Source organism: Bos indicus, chromosome 3 (assembly GCF_029378745.1).
Source record: "Bos indicus isolate NIAB-ARS_2022 breed Sahiwal x Tharparkar chromosome 3, NIAB-ARS_B.indTharparkar_mat_pri_1.0, whole genome shotgun sequence".
NCBI classification, from domain to species: domain Eukaryota; kingdom Metazoa; phylum Chordata; class Mammalia; order Artiodactyla; family Bovidae; genus Bos; species Bos indicus.
Window position 1 is genome coordinate 112,976,286 of NC_091762.1, and position 14,882 is coordinate 112,991,167.

The 14,882-nt window shown below is 46.3% G+C and overlaps 1 protein-coding gene across 6 annotated transcripts in view; it reads right to left on the reverse strand.

The window, feature by feature from the left end:
• Window positions 1-14,882, reverse strand: part of NGEF (neuronal guanine nucleotide exchange factor) — a 128,240-nt gene that overhangs the window by 107,394 nt on the left and 5,964 nt on the right. For 4 of the 6 annotated variants that reach the window (XM_070786895.1, XM_070786896.1, XM_070786901.1 and 1 more), the window contains exon 2: window positions 13,646-13,801. The exons of the other annotated variants lie outside the window; for them this stretch is intronic. The gene's annotated coding sequence lies outside the window, so the exon portion shown is untranslated. The remainder of the gene's footprint in view (window positions 1-13,645; window positions 13,802-14,882) is intronic. 6 annotated transcript variants of the gene reach the window in all.

Here is a 14,882-nt window from a genome sequence, read left to right on the forward strand (position 1 = left end):
ACAGAGGCAGTTTCATAATTAATAGGCGGTCTTAATGCAATATAGCTTACCAGTGGGTTAGCAACACAATTAAACACAAGTCTCCAGAAAAAAACCTTCAGAAATAAGAGTAGAAGGAAAAGTCATCATGAAAAAGGGCACCAAGCACATCTCGAATGCAGCGGTGCTGAAAAGTCAAGGCAGGATGCCGTGCTCATCTTTATTAACTTGTTTCTTGGGGGCTTAGCCAAAGTAATGAGACATAAAACAAATGTTGTCATAAAAGAAGATGAAATAAACGGCAATTTGCAGATGATTTGAATGCCTAGAAAGCCCCAAGAACCAATGGAAACTATTGGAATTATAAAGAATTCAGCCCAGGGCCAGAATAGGATAGATTGACTTCATGTCAACAACAAGAAAATAGTGAATTCCCAATCACAGTAGAAACAAAATCAGAAAATGTAGGATAATTACATAAATAAATATAACCTATGTAAAGGAAAAATGTGGGAAATGGAAGAAACTGACATCTTTAGAAAAGTATGAGTTTTTTTTTTTTTTTTAAAGAAAAGCATTGGTTTTTCTTGGATGGGAAAATGGAAAATTAAAAACATGTCAATTCTCACCATGTTAATATAGAGTTTTAGTGCCATTCCACCTAACAAATTCCAATTTAAAAGCTTTTATTGGAGTATATTCATAAAATGAATATGAAGTTCATAGGCAAGATTGGCAGATAGGCAAGATTAGCTCAAATTTTGAAAAATATAGGTAATAGAGAGAGTCGCTTTTCCTAAATATCATAAAATGCTGCAATAATAAAAAGTGTGTGGTAATGGAACAAGGGAGTCGTCAACGAAACAGAATGCCAGGTCAGGAATGAGCACTTATCTACTAAAGTGTTGTTTTATAGAAGAGTTATCACAGATACAAAAAATGGAGGGATTATAAAACCAGACAAAAGTGTCACAAGAAAGGAAAAATATACACCAATATCTCTTATTAATATAAATGAAAGAGTCCTGAATGCAAGACTAGCAAGCTGATACATTAAAAAGATTATACACCATAACCAAGCAGAATTTATCCCAGAAATGCAGTGGTTTTAACACACAAAAATTGATTAATATAACGCATTATACCAACGAAACAAAGGACAAAACTACATGATATCTCCATTATTTGGCATCAATTAGCACTTGACAAAATCCAGTAATCCTTCATGCTAAAAATAGACAACAAAACAGATAAAAGAAGAAAATTTCCTCTACTTGATAAAGGGCATCTATGAAAACCCCACATCTAATATCACACTTGTTAAAGACTGGATGTTTTCTTATAAATCAGAAGGAAGATAAGAATGCCCACTCCCACCACTACTGTTCAACATTGCACTGGAGGTTTGCACCAGAGAAATTGGTCAATAAAAATAAATAAAAGATACTCAAATTGGAAAGGAAGGCATAAAACTCTATTTGCAGATGACACGTGTGTTTAGAAAATCCTAAGGAATTCCCTAAGAAAACTTTTGGGAATAAGTTCAGCAAGATCTCATGATATAAGATCAACATACAAAAATCCACTGTATTTTTACACAGTAGGAATGAACATACCAGAAATGAAATTTTGAAAAAAGAATGTCACTTATAATATGATCAATATAATATGATCAATTGATATTAAAAAATACAAATTTAACAAAGCAGTGAAAAATTTATATTCTGAAAACTATAAAATATTGTTGAAAGAAATTAAGGAAGACCTAAATAAATGGAAAGACATTCTATTTTCATGGACGAGAAGATTTACTATTAAGGTGGTGTGTGTGAGCCTACTAAATTGCTTCAGTCGTGTCTGACTCTTTATGATGCCAGAGGATGTTGTCCGCCAGGCTCTTCTGTCCATGGGATTTTCTGGCAAGAATTCTGGAGTGAGTTGCCATTTTCTCCTCCAGGGCTTCCCTAGTGACTCAGACAGTAAAGAATTTGTCTGCTATGTAGGAGATCCGGGTTCAGTCCCTGGGTTGGGAAGATCCCCTAGGGAGGCAACCCACTCCAGTATTCTTGCCCGGAGAATTCCAAGGACAGAGGAGCCTGGTGGGTCACACTCAACTGGGTTGCAAAGAGCTGGACACGAATAAGCATCTAACACACACACATACACACACACACACACACACACACACACACACACACAGCCCTCCAGGGGATCTTCCCAATCCAGGGATCGAACTCGTGTCTCTTACGTCTCCTGCCTTGGCAGTTGGGTTCTTTACCACAAGTGCCACCTGGGAAGCCCCTATTAAGGTAGTACTGTTCCCCAAATTGATCTAGATATTCAACACATTCCAAATCAACATCCCAGCTGGCTTCTTTGCAGAAATTAATAAACTGATTTTAAAATTTATGTGGAAATTCAAGGACCCATGCCAAAACAATCTTGAAAAAGAATAAGGTTGGACTTTTCATGTTCTGATTTCAAAAGTCACTACAAAGCAACAGTAATCGAGATAGTGTGTGGTACTAAAACAGGAAAGGGTCAGTGACTCATTCTCCTTCATTTAGGGATAAAAATCGACCAGTTGCTCAGGAGAAATTATGAACACTAAGGGATTTCCCTCAAGGGTTTCTATGGTATCCTTTTTCACTTTTCACATTTGTTTATGTATTTTTGGCGGTGCTGGGTCTTTGTCGCTGCACTCAGGCTTTCTCTAGTCACAGCGAGTGGGGACTGCTCTCTAGCTGCGGTACAAGGGCTTCTCATCGTGGTGGTTTCCTTTGTTGGGGAGCACAGACTCTAGGTGCATGGGCTTCAGTAGCTGTGGCTCTTGGGCTTAGTTGCTCTGCGGCACGTGGAATCTTCCTGGGCCAGGGATTGAGCCTGTGTCCTCTGCATTGGCAGGTAGATTCTTAACCACTGGACCAGGAGGGAAGCCCTGGGGTAGACTTTAGAGGCCTTTTGGAAGGAGACATGGACTGGCCCTCCTCCCTTTGGTGGAATGTTGGAGGGATTATCTTGAGCTGGATTAAGTACCCAGAGGTGGTGCGTCTGGTTATCTGTTAGCTTCCCATGCAGAACAGGGGAGGAGGTTGGGGAGAGCTGACATTCTTAAAGGAAACGGCGGGGGATAGCGTCCCTCCTGGAGGGCCCAGATTATCCTCATAAAGAACATTGCTCTGAATCTCCTCCAGCCCACAGGCAGACAGGACATAGAGCCACACAGCTGCATTCTCTGGTTGTCCCCACTGTCCTGAAGCATCTCGCCTGGAAAATTCCTTGGCAGGTAAGGCAAGATTCTTCTGCTGGCTTCCAACCCACCCCCCACCCCAACCCAGAGTCAAACATCCACAGAATGCCTCTCCTTGTGCAACCTGATTTCCTGCTGTCTCCTCCAAGATAAACTGTTTGTGAAGGTAACTGAATGAAGCAGCTTGTTCTCGGGAAATATTACCTATAAACCAGGGGCGAATGGGAGCAGCAGCGTTGACCCAAGATGACAGTGTCGGTGTTAGGCGTGTGGGCCTATGGCTCCTTTCTGGTTTTAATTAGTCGGCCCATCCTGTCTTCGTTGAGGCCACTTTCAGGTTGAAGCCATAAAACCTTATTGGCTGATGATCAAAGAATGCTCAACGTTTCACTCTCTGTAACCCGGAGCGGAACCCTAGGTCATCCCGAAGTGAGTTCAACCAATTACTAGGCTGTACAACGAAATGGGAGGCGATGCTTCTATTTTACCTTGTCATCTACTTAAATATATATTTTTTAATCTAAGTATAGTAGAATACAGAAAGTGCCCGTATTCTAAGCATAGAGGCTGACTACTTACCTCAGTAACCACACCCAGGCCTCTGAAACTCTCTGCCGTTTCCTCCCCAGCCCCCGAGGGGAGTCTCTGGCTTCAAACAGCAAGGACTAGCTTTGCCTGTTTCGGTCCTTTGTGTGAATGGACTCATTCACAATGTTCTTTCCTATCTGACTTCTTCCTGTGACACTGGGCCCTGGAGACCCATCCACGCTGTTTCACGTCGCGGGGACACTTCGCTCTCAGGGCTCTGTGGTTCTCACGATACAGGGGCCTCAGAGTCACCTAGACGGTTAAATACAGATTCTGGGGGCTCCACCCTGGAGCTTTCAGGCGCAGGAGGTCAGGGGTGGGGCCTGAGAATCTGTGTTTCCAACAAGTTCTCAGCGTTTGCTGTGGCTGGTATGGGGACCACATCTGGAGAACCACCCCTCCAGTCTGGCAAAGCCCATTTTGCCTTGGAAAAGGACATCATTGTTGCATCTGGAAGCCTAACCAGAGAGCCCGGGGAGGGATGAGAGAGCGTGGAGGCCAGAGTTGGCGTCCTCAGGGGTCGCTGGTTGTTAGCCAGGGTGAAAGAGAGGATTAAGACCCTCTCCTGTCTGCTCCTGGTGGGGACTGCTGCGGTTCATGACTCTCGATTTATAAGCTGGGCACACCCAAGCCAGGGCTTTCTGGCTCCTTCAAGGCATGGGTGGATACAGTGGAGATTTCCAGACCGTAAGCTGGTCAGACACTGGCCAGAGGCCCCGGCGTCCGGCCACACACAGCACTGGTCAGCTCACTCCCTCGCCCACCCCTGCCACCGCCGACTGGACCCTGGCCGCCTCAGCCTCAGAGGGGCCTTAGGTGAGGGCTGTCCTTCTCCATCTTCCCCCTAACATCGGGCCTCCTCCTCATTTGAGACATGAATGGACGAGGGCCTGAGAGCCCAGCCTCCCTCCCTGCTCACGGGTCGAGTCCCCTCCCGTTCCAAAGTCCTCCTTGTCCTTCTCTTCTCCTGCTGCCCCTCTCTCGGGATTTCATCTACTTCCAGGGTCTTCACTCCCAGAGGCAGCGGATCTGATAGCCCGAATCTGACAGCCCGAGGCTCCTCCTGGAATCACCATGCTGCCCCCCACAGGTGGACGGACCCCCAGCCTCAAGTCCTGCCCGGGGCTGGGAAGGGCCATGCCTGCAGGATAGGAGGAGACTCCTGGTCACCCAGGCTGCCCCATCCTGGTCTCTGAAGAGCTCAGGACTCAGGCTTGAAGTCTGAGGAGGGTAGCGGTGACCTGGGTCAGGAAATACTGACCGAACTGAGACATCGACTCAATGGGCATGAGTTTGAGCGAACTCCGGGAGATGGTGATGGACAGGAAGGCCTGGCACGCTGCAGTTCATAGGGTCACAAAGAGTTGGACACGACTGAGTGACTGAACAACAACTGAGACGCTTCTGGAGGGGAAATGCCCAGAGCTGCAGACACCGGGTCCTTGCTCTCAGAGGAGCTCAGGCATGGTTTTGATTCCAGCACTTTGACTCATTTGCTCCTCCTACACAGCCCTGGGGAGGGAGGGCACCACTGTTAGTCCCATCCTGGAGCTGGAGAAACTCAGTGACTTGTCCAAGGTCACAGCTGGGAAGTGCCTGAGATGGGATTTGAATGCTGGTCTTGCTGGTCCCACTGGGAGGAGAGGGGGTGAGCACAGGAGAGGGTGGAGAGGTGCCCTGGGAGGTGGAGCACGTAGGAAGTCAGAGAGGACCAGGGAGAGAGCGTGGAGCAAGGCATGAGGCATGGGGGTATCTGGGGGGCTGGGCCAGCAGGCTCCTGTAGGCACTCATGTCTTTTGAGCACCCCTCTCCTTCCACGTGGGGAGGCTTTGCGGGGAGCCCTGGGCAGTTTGGGTGCAAAGATCCAAGCCAGGTATGGGGGTGTCTTCCCCTAAGTGGCTGTGGCCCTATTTGCTGACTTCTCATGGTGGCCACTACCAGCCCACTTCTTGCACACCCCAGCTAGTGTTCGGCGGTCTAAGACTGAAGCTTCAGGGCCTCCGGAGTCCTGGCATGGCTCCGGGGATGGGCCCCTGACATGCCCTTGACCCTCAACTCGCCATCTGGAGGGCAATGGTGTTCTCCAGGCTCCCATGGAGTGAAACTGGCCAGTGGCGTCCTGGGTGGGCTGCACCCGCTCACACCTGTGTCCGCCCCATGCTGGGCCCCAGGCTGTGAGGTAGCAGAGGCCCCTCACTCAGGGCCCCAGAGAGCTGGCAGGAGGGAACTGCCTAACATCCTCTGTCATCCCAAACATGAGCTCGCCTTTCCTCTGGCTTTGCTTTCCTTCTGGAAGCGTCTCTCATTTGTGCACTGAAAGTACAAGAATTAATTGGGATTATGGCTCCTGGCATGGCATCAACACCCAGAACGATACTCCCAGGCTGTGCTTTTTACTCTTTGCAAGCTAAATGAATGAGCCACTTGTTTAATTCGTTTTTACATTTGGGTGTTAAAAAGACTCCAAGATTATAAAATGGATATAATGGTCGACATAAAAAAACAGGTATGGACTTTGAAAACAAAACAGCTCTAGGGTCCATGAGAGCCTTGTCTCTGTCCCAGTGAGAGGAATCTATGCCTCATCTCTGGGGGCTGGCTGGTGGCAGCTCCCGAGAGTCCCGTCCCCTCTGGGCACCACGGGGACAGCAGCCCTTCTCAGCTGGTGGGGGAAGGACAGGACGCAACCTATTTTCTCAGAATGAAGGGAGAGCCAGCTGCTGCAGAGTTGTCCTGCTGCTAAGAGAATTTTACCTACTCTGTGGACACTGACCCTCTGTCCCACGCCCCCACCACCAGACAGGCTGTGAGCAATAGGAGAGAGTGAGCTGGGGACAGGGCCACTCCTTCTGGGGTGAGTGGCCTCCGTCAGCCACCGCCCTTGGCAAGCTCCCGCCTGCCTGTGGGCCAAGGTCAGGGGACCAGCCAGAGGGAGGCCGGCCAGGGCAGCTGAGCTCCCAGGCACAGTGCAAAACAGACTGTGTGAAGGTGGGCGACGTCATCTCAGTAGCCAGACAGGGATCTTCATGTTCAGGAAGCTGCCCTCCTTACACTGGGACTCTGTTGGATTCTAGCAGTGGGGCCATTTGCACAGTGGAGCTGCCGTGAACTCATATATCCACCCAAATCCTAGAGGAGTTATAAAAAGGCCTGCCTGCTAAAAATGACAAGACCTGATGATGTCTTAGTCAGCCAGGGCTGCCTTAACAAATTACAGTAGACTTGAGGCTTAAACAGCAGAAATTTGTTTGCTACCGGTTCTGGAGTCTAAAATCCTATATAAAGATAGTTGGTTTCTGGGGTTTTGGTGAGGGCTGTCTTCCTGGCCAGCAGATGGCCACCTTCCTGATATGTCCTCACATGGCCTTTCCTGGGTTGTGCATGAAGAAGGAGAGACAGGGAGAGAGAGAGGAAGAGGGGTGAGAGAAATGATGGTGAGGGGGGAGAAGGAGAGAGAAAACTATATTCTTCCTCTTCTTATAAAGCTACTAACCCCATCAGACTGAGGCTGAAGCTGAAGCACCAATGCTTTGGCCACCTGATGCGAAGAACGGACTCATTAGAAAAGACCCTGATGCTGGGAAAGATTGAAGGCGGGAGAAGAAGGGGACGACAGAGGATGAGATGGTTGGATGGCATCACCAACTCAATGGACATGAGTTTATGCAAACTCCAGGAGATAGTGGAGGACAGAGGAGCCTGGAGTGCTGCAGTCCATGGGGTCTCAAAGAGTCAGACACGACTTAGCCACTGAACAACAACAACCACCCCATCAGAAGGGCCCCGCCCTCATGACCTACTAACCCTAATACTTACCTAATATTAGGATTAATTATTAACCATAAATATTAACCCTAATATTTCCCAAAGGCCTCATCTCCAAATGCCATTACATTGCAGGTTTGGGCTTTGACATGTGAACCTTGGAAGGACATGAACACTCAGTTTACAGTACTTGGCAAAGGAATGAAAAGGGTACTTGCATTTCTGGTTGGGTAAATCTCGATCTCAACCTGATTTCTCAAAATGGTTCTGTGGAGCAGGGATTTGTAGAGAAGGTAGCCATCCTTCCTTCTTCCTGCTCCAGAGTCCTTCTTACAGTGTTTGCTTGGTACATCCTCAGCCCTGGACAGGGAGGACCCTGAGTGGGAGGGGAGGACCACTGCCCCCAGCCTCCTCTCCTGGCCATCGCTGACCAGAACAGGGTGGGCCTTTGACCCCAGAGAGTGGACCTCTGACCCAGGAGGAGTCAAGCCAGAGGCTGGGCTGAGCCAATCAGACTTCCTCTCTCAGAGATAAGGACTAAGATGGAGATCAGGCCAGTAGGCAGGGGCTCTGGGCTGGATGGCCATGGGGGTGGGGGAAGCATTTTGAATTAGCCATGATTGGCCATGTATGTGTGTAGCTGGTGTGGACGGACAGACAGACAGACACACACACACACACACACAGAGGGAGGGAGAAATAACTTTCCCGTTTCTTATTCCTGGTTAACCATCAGCAAGCTGGGGTGTTTGTTTTGTTCATGTATTTTTCCCATAAAATCTCTTAAAACCTTTTCTTATCCCACCCTGAAGGGGTTCTTGTGCATTATTTCCCAGTTCTTCAAATTTGGCCTTTCCTATTTATGTAGATCTAAGTTTTCACACTGACTTTAGGACGAGAGTTAAACTGGTCAGCTGTGTCCTTGGCGGTTCTGTCTACTCACCCACTGAGCACGGCTGTGGTCCCCCTGTGTTCAGCCCTGGCTCTTGAGACAGATGGGGTCTCCTCACAGATGTGGGCCCCAGGGGCCGGCAAGAGGGAATCTCCTGACATCCCTCATCAGCCCAAACTCTGCTCCCCCTCTGGCTTCTCTTTCTCTCTGATACCTTCTGTCATCTCTGCGGTGCTGGTAGCATCCCAGGGCCTTCGCCCGCCTCCCAGCGTGGTCCCGGGATCTCCCCACAGCCCTGTGGGTGGCAGGGAGGTGAGGCAGGCCCTGAGGAAGGTTTACCAGGAAGGTTAGGTCAACTGAGGCACATGGAGGCATGGGCTGTTGGAATTGGGACCGGCAGAGTGTACCTGAGCCTTGAAGGTGGGCCAAGAGGGATGTGGGGACAGCCAAAGAGAACAGGCTGCTGGAGGAGGTGAAAGGCCACGAGCCATGGGAGCAGATGGGCAGAGGGGCTGGGGTTTCTGTTTCCGCTGGGGTGAGTAATTCAAGAAGGAGGTATTTTAAAAAGCAGACAACCTAGCAGAGTCATTGAGGGACTATGATTTCTTTGAATTGTCTCTCATTCAAAACATTCATGAGATTTGGATGAATCTACACAGTCCTTCCCTGCTGTTTACAGCTGCAGGAGATTTGAACCAATAGCTGATTCTAAGAGGTACAGCAGTCAAACATGCAAAAAAGGCAATAGTTTCATGTTCTGTATCTTTAGGAGAAATCCAATTAGCACATCAAAGCTGCGATTTCATAGGTATTAATGCTGAGGATGAAAATAGAGAATTCAATGTAAAGCCAATCTGCAGACAGTATTAATGGCACAGATGGTACATGGATTTGTTAAGAATTTTACATGTGAAAAGTAAGTGATTGACATTCCAGAAACACTGAAGTGACTTGGATGAACCAGACATCACCTGGTTCCTTGCTCTTTGAACTGAGGCTTTCTTCCCTCACTCTAAGCCAGCAGTTCCAAAAACGTGGTCCTCTCTGAGCAGCAGCTGCAGCATCTGGGAGATTTTAAGACATGCAGATTCCTGGCCCCACCCCAGACCCTCCAGAAGCCCAGGCAGGGAAGAAGGTGTCTTGCGGGAGGGGACAGCTGGGCTGTAACAAGCTCCCCCAGGGGTTCAGGTGAAGCCCTGCTCCACCTCAGCGAGTCTGGAAGTCGAGAATCGTGTGCAGCAGTGCATCTCTGTGGAGTCCACCCAAGTGGATGGTCTCCTCCAGGCAGACCAGAGCCCACAGGGCTGAGGACACAGGCTCAGACCCGCACCAGACGGAAGAACTCCCAGGCCCTCTAGCCAAGACCGGAGTCGTGGGCCCAGGCCACTCTAGACCTCTGACCCCAAATGAAGGCCTGGGCAGTTCATTACGGGTAACGTTCTTTCCATTCACAGCCCATCACCCTCTCGGGGAGTTGGAAAGCACTTCACCAGTCTCTCATTCTAAAGATGAGGAAGCCAAGACTCTGCCAGCAGAGCTGCTCAGGGGCACACAGATAAGGCTCAGCTTCTCCTCTGGCTTCCCAAGCGTCAACCTGCATGCAAAGCCTCCTTTCCTACAGGGAATGGCAGGTCAGGTGCACATGGACCACCTTTTCCTGTCCCATGACAGACATTACTAATCAATCACAGCACTTTCCCCCTCTAAGCCAAGATTGGCCTTGTCTTCAGTAGATTCACTGCAGATGGTGACTGCAGCCATGAAATTAAAGGACACTTGCTCCTTGGAGGAAAAGTCATGACCAACACAGACAGCGTATTAACAAGCAGAGACATTACTTTGCCAACAAAGGTCTGTCAAGTCAAGGCTATAGTTTTTCCAGTAGTCATGTGTGGATATGAGAGTTGGTCTATAAAGAAAGCTGAGTGCTGAAGAATTGATACCTTTGAACTGTGGTGTATCTAGGACCTGTGAATCTGTTACCTTATATGGCCAAAGGGTCTTTGCAGATGTGATTAAGAATCTTGAGATATGGAGATTATCCTGTATTACCTAAGTGTGTTCGTTGCTCAGTTGTGTCTGACTCTTCGCAACCCCATGGACTATAGCCCACCAGGCTCCTCTGTCCACGAGATTCTCCAGGCACGAATACTGGAGTGGGTTACTATGCCCTCTTCCAACCCAGGGATCCAACCACGTCTCTTATGTCTCCTGCATTGGCAGGCAGTTTCTTTACCACCAGTGCCAGTGGGCAAAGAGCCCTTGCTTGATAACAGTATTAGAAGTCCTAGCCACAGGAATTAGATGACAAAAAGAAATAAAGGGAATCTCAATCTATAAAAGGAATCCAAAGAAGTAAAACTATTACGTTTACAGATGACATGATGCTATACATAGAAAATCCTAAATACACCAGAAAAAACTACCAGAAGTCAGTGAACTCAGTTGAGTTGCAGGATTCAAAATTAATACACAGAAATCTGTTGCATTTCTATACACAGCAAACTATCAGAGAAATTAAGAAAATAATCCCTTTATAATTGCATCAAAAAGAATAAAGTATCTAGGGATAAACTCAGATGGCAAAGAAGCTGCCTCAATGCAGGAGACTTGGGTTTAATCCCTGGGTCAGGAAGATCTCCTGGAGAAGGCAGTGGTTACCCACTCCAGTATTCTTGCCTGGAGAACTCCATGGACAGAGGAACCTGGCAGGCTACAGTCCATGGGGCACAAAGAGTTGGACATGACTGAGCAACTATCACCTTCACTTTTAAGGAGATAAAAGACCTGTACTTGGAAAACTATAGGATGTTGGTAAAATAAATTGAAGATGATACAAACAGATGGAAAAATATTCTGTGTTCATGGGTTAGAAGAATGAATATTGTTAAAATGACCATACTAACTAACTAAGGCAAGCTAGAGATTCAATGCAAAATACCAATGACTTTTTTTTCATAGAACTAGAACAAATAATTCTAAAATTTGTATGGAAACATGAAGACCCCAAAAAACCAAAACAATCTTGAGAAGGAAGAACAAAGCAGGAGGTATCATGCTCCCTGATTTCAAACTCTACTACAAAGCTGTGGTAATTAAAACAGTATAGTACTGCCGCCAAAACAGAGACAGATGAAGGGAACAGAATAGAGAGCTCAGAAATGAACCCACATTTGTACAGGCAATTAATCCACAGTAAAAGAGACAAGAGTATACAATGTGGAAAAGAGAACCTCTTCAGTAAATGGTTTTGGGAAAACCAGACAGCTACATGCAAAGGAATCACACTGGACTACTCTCTCATACCACACACATAAATAAATTCCAAATGGATTAAAGACTTAACTGTAAGACCTGAAACCAGAAAACTTCCAGAAGAAGTCATAGACAGCCAGCCCTTTTGCATCAGGCTTAGTAATATTTCTTTGGATATGTCTCCTCTAGCAAGGGAAACAAAAATAAATAAATGGGACTACATCTTTTGCATATAGAAGGAAACTATTGAGGAAATGAAAATGCCATCTGCTGAATGGGAGAAGGTATTTCCAAATGGTATATCCGACAAGGGGTTAAGACACAAACTGTACAAAGAATTCACACAACTCAACACCAAAAAAAAACCTGATTAAAAAATGGGCAGATGATCTGAATAGACATCTGTCCAAAAAAGACAGATGACCAACAGACTCTTGCCAAGATGCTCAACATCACTAACCACCACCAGCGAAAGGCAAATCAAAACCACGTGATACCACCTGTCAAATGTCTGTTATCAAAAAGACAGCAGGTAACAGTGAAGGTGAGGCTACGAGAAGGAGAGTCCTGTGCACTGTTGGTGGGACTGTGAAAGGGTGCGGCCACTGTGGAAAACATTAGGATGGTTCCTCAAAAAATTAAAAATGGAACTACTATACTATCCAACAATCCACTCCTGGGTGTTCCTATGAAGGAAGTAAAAGCACTAATTCTAATATGCACCCCTATGTTCATTGCAGCCAAGACATGGAAGCAACCTAAGTACCTATCAATAGATAAATGGATAGAGAATATTTGGTACACACACACACACACACACACAATGGAATATTCAGTTCAGTTCAGTTCAATTTAGTCGCTCAGTCGTGTCCGACTCTTTGCGACCCCATGAATCGCAGCACGCCAGGCCTCCCTGTCCATCACCAACTCCCGGAGTTCACTCAGACTCATGTCCATTGAGTCAGTGATGCCATCCTGCCATCTCATCCTCTGTCATCCCCTTCTCCTCCTGCCCCCAATCCCTCCCAGCATTACTCAGCCACAAAAAAGAATGAAATCTTGCCATTTGCAACAATATAGATGGACTTAGAGGGTATTATTATGCAAAGTGAAATAAGTCAAAAGAGAAAAAAAACAATAATGTATGATTTCATTGCATGTGGAAGCTATGAAACAAAACTAATGAACAAATGCAACAAAACAGAAACAGAGTATAAATACAGAAGACAAAGGGGTGGTTGCCAGAGATGAGGAGAGTGAGGAAGGAAAGAAATAGCTGAGGGAGATTAAGAGATACAAATTTCCAGTTGCAAGATAAATGAATCACAGATACGAAAGGTACAGTGTGGGGAATATAGCAATAACTATATAATACCTTTGTATGATGACCTATTTTAACTAGACTTCTCGTGATGATCATGTTGAAATGTATAGAACTATCCAACTATGTTGTGTAACAAGAATTAACATAGCATTGTAGATCAATTACGTTTCAAAAGCAAATGAACAAGCAAACTCATAGAAAAGGAGATCAGGTGTGTGGTTACCAGAGGTAAAGGGTGTGGAGAGGAGGAATTGGATGAAGGCATTGAAAAGGTACAAATGTCCAGTTATAAGGTGCAAGGTACAGCATGATAAATAGAACAACTGCCGTGTGTTACATATGAAAGCTGTTAAAGAGCAAATCCTGAGTTCTCATCACAAGGAAAACGATCGTTTATTCTATTTCTTTAATGCTGTATCTATATGAGATGAGAGATGATTACCAGACTTACTGTGTCATCATTTCATGATGTATCACTACACTGTCCACCTTGAACTTACACGATGCTGCCTGTAAATTATATCTCAATAAAATTGGAAGGAAAACATTTTTGGAGCATTAGGTTTTTGCCAGAAACAATGCCTTTACTCACCAAGAAATGTTTACTGGAGGAAAATAATCGTTGGCTCCAACATGCTGACACGTTGAGGGAGACTTTGCTGGTGTGTGGTCTTCCCAGCTGACCACAGGCAGGCGTGAATGGTGTGGCTGAGGAAGGGAGGTCCTCAAAGCTGCACAAGCTCAGAGCCTGTGAGGAAGATGGGATCAAGTCTTCAAAGAAAGCCTGTTCTCTTTATGTCTGAGGGTTCTCGGATACACTCTCCTGTTTTGTTCTCAGTTCTCTCACTATTGTGAGCTGACAAATTCTCTTCCTATTTTTTTTTTTTTTTCTGGCTGCTCTGCATGGTTTGCAGGAACTTGCTTCCCCAACCAGGGATTGAACCCAGGCCCTCAGCAGTGAGAGCACTGAGTCCTAACAACTGGACTGCCAGGGAACTCCCCCTCCCTGCTACTTGAAATCAACTTATATTTTGGAAAAAGGCATTCATTTTCTTGCTCAAGGCTTTTTGGGACAATAGTAGTGAGAACCACACTTATTACTCATTGAGTAGTTCATCATGGATTCATTTATCATCTCATGGAACACTCAAAGTGAGCCTGTATGATCATTACTGTCCTTGTCCCAAGTCTTCCATTTTCACGGTAGAGAACTCGGAGGTTCAGAGAGGTTAACTGCCTCAGCCAAGGTCACACAGCCTGTAAGCGGTGGAGGCAGCCTGGCTCTGGCAAGGTGGTTGAGAGTACCATTTCTAAACTATTTCTCACTGCTTTTCATTTAGGACATTCTTATTTAAAGCAAACAGCCTTTCCTGAGAAAACAGACATATGAGATTACAGAAAATTCAGAAAGAGATAAAAAGTAGACATTGATCCAGCCTGGGCCCCAGTGGTTACACAAGTGTCACCTCGGCTTCCACAGCCTGTTAAAAGATGTTGCATATCTACCCATACTTCTCTATTTGGCAGTTTCTGTGATATTTCGCCCAGGGATACACAAATCAGCTTTGATAATGTTTTTGCAAGCATAGCTTAGGTGGGTCTGTTTATCTTTGAGCATCAAGATGGCTTCATTCTGACCCCGAGCTGGCTTTACCCTTGACTTGTAACCCGTATTAGCCAACTGCAAGTGACTGATCTCGGCTCTGAACCAATTCCAAAGAAGCCAGAAAATTGTAGCAAGTGAGTGCCCGAGGACGGCTCTGATATTTCAGGCACCAGGAAAAATTGTCAATGTGCCAGATGCCTTTTAAATCCAGAAATAAAGAACC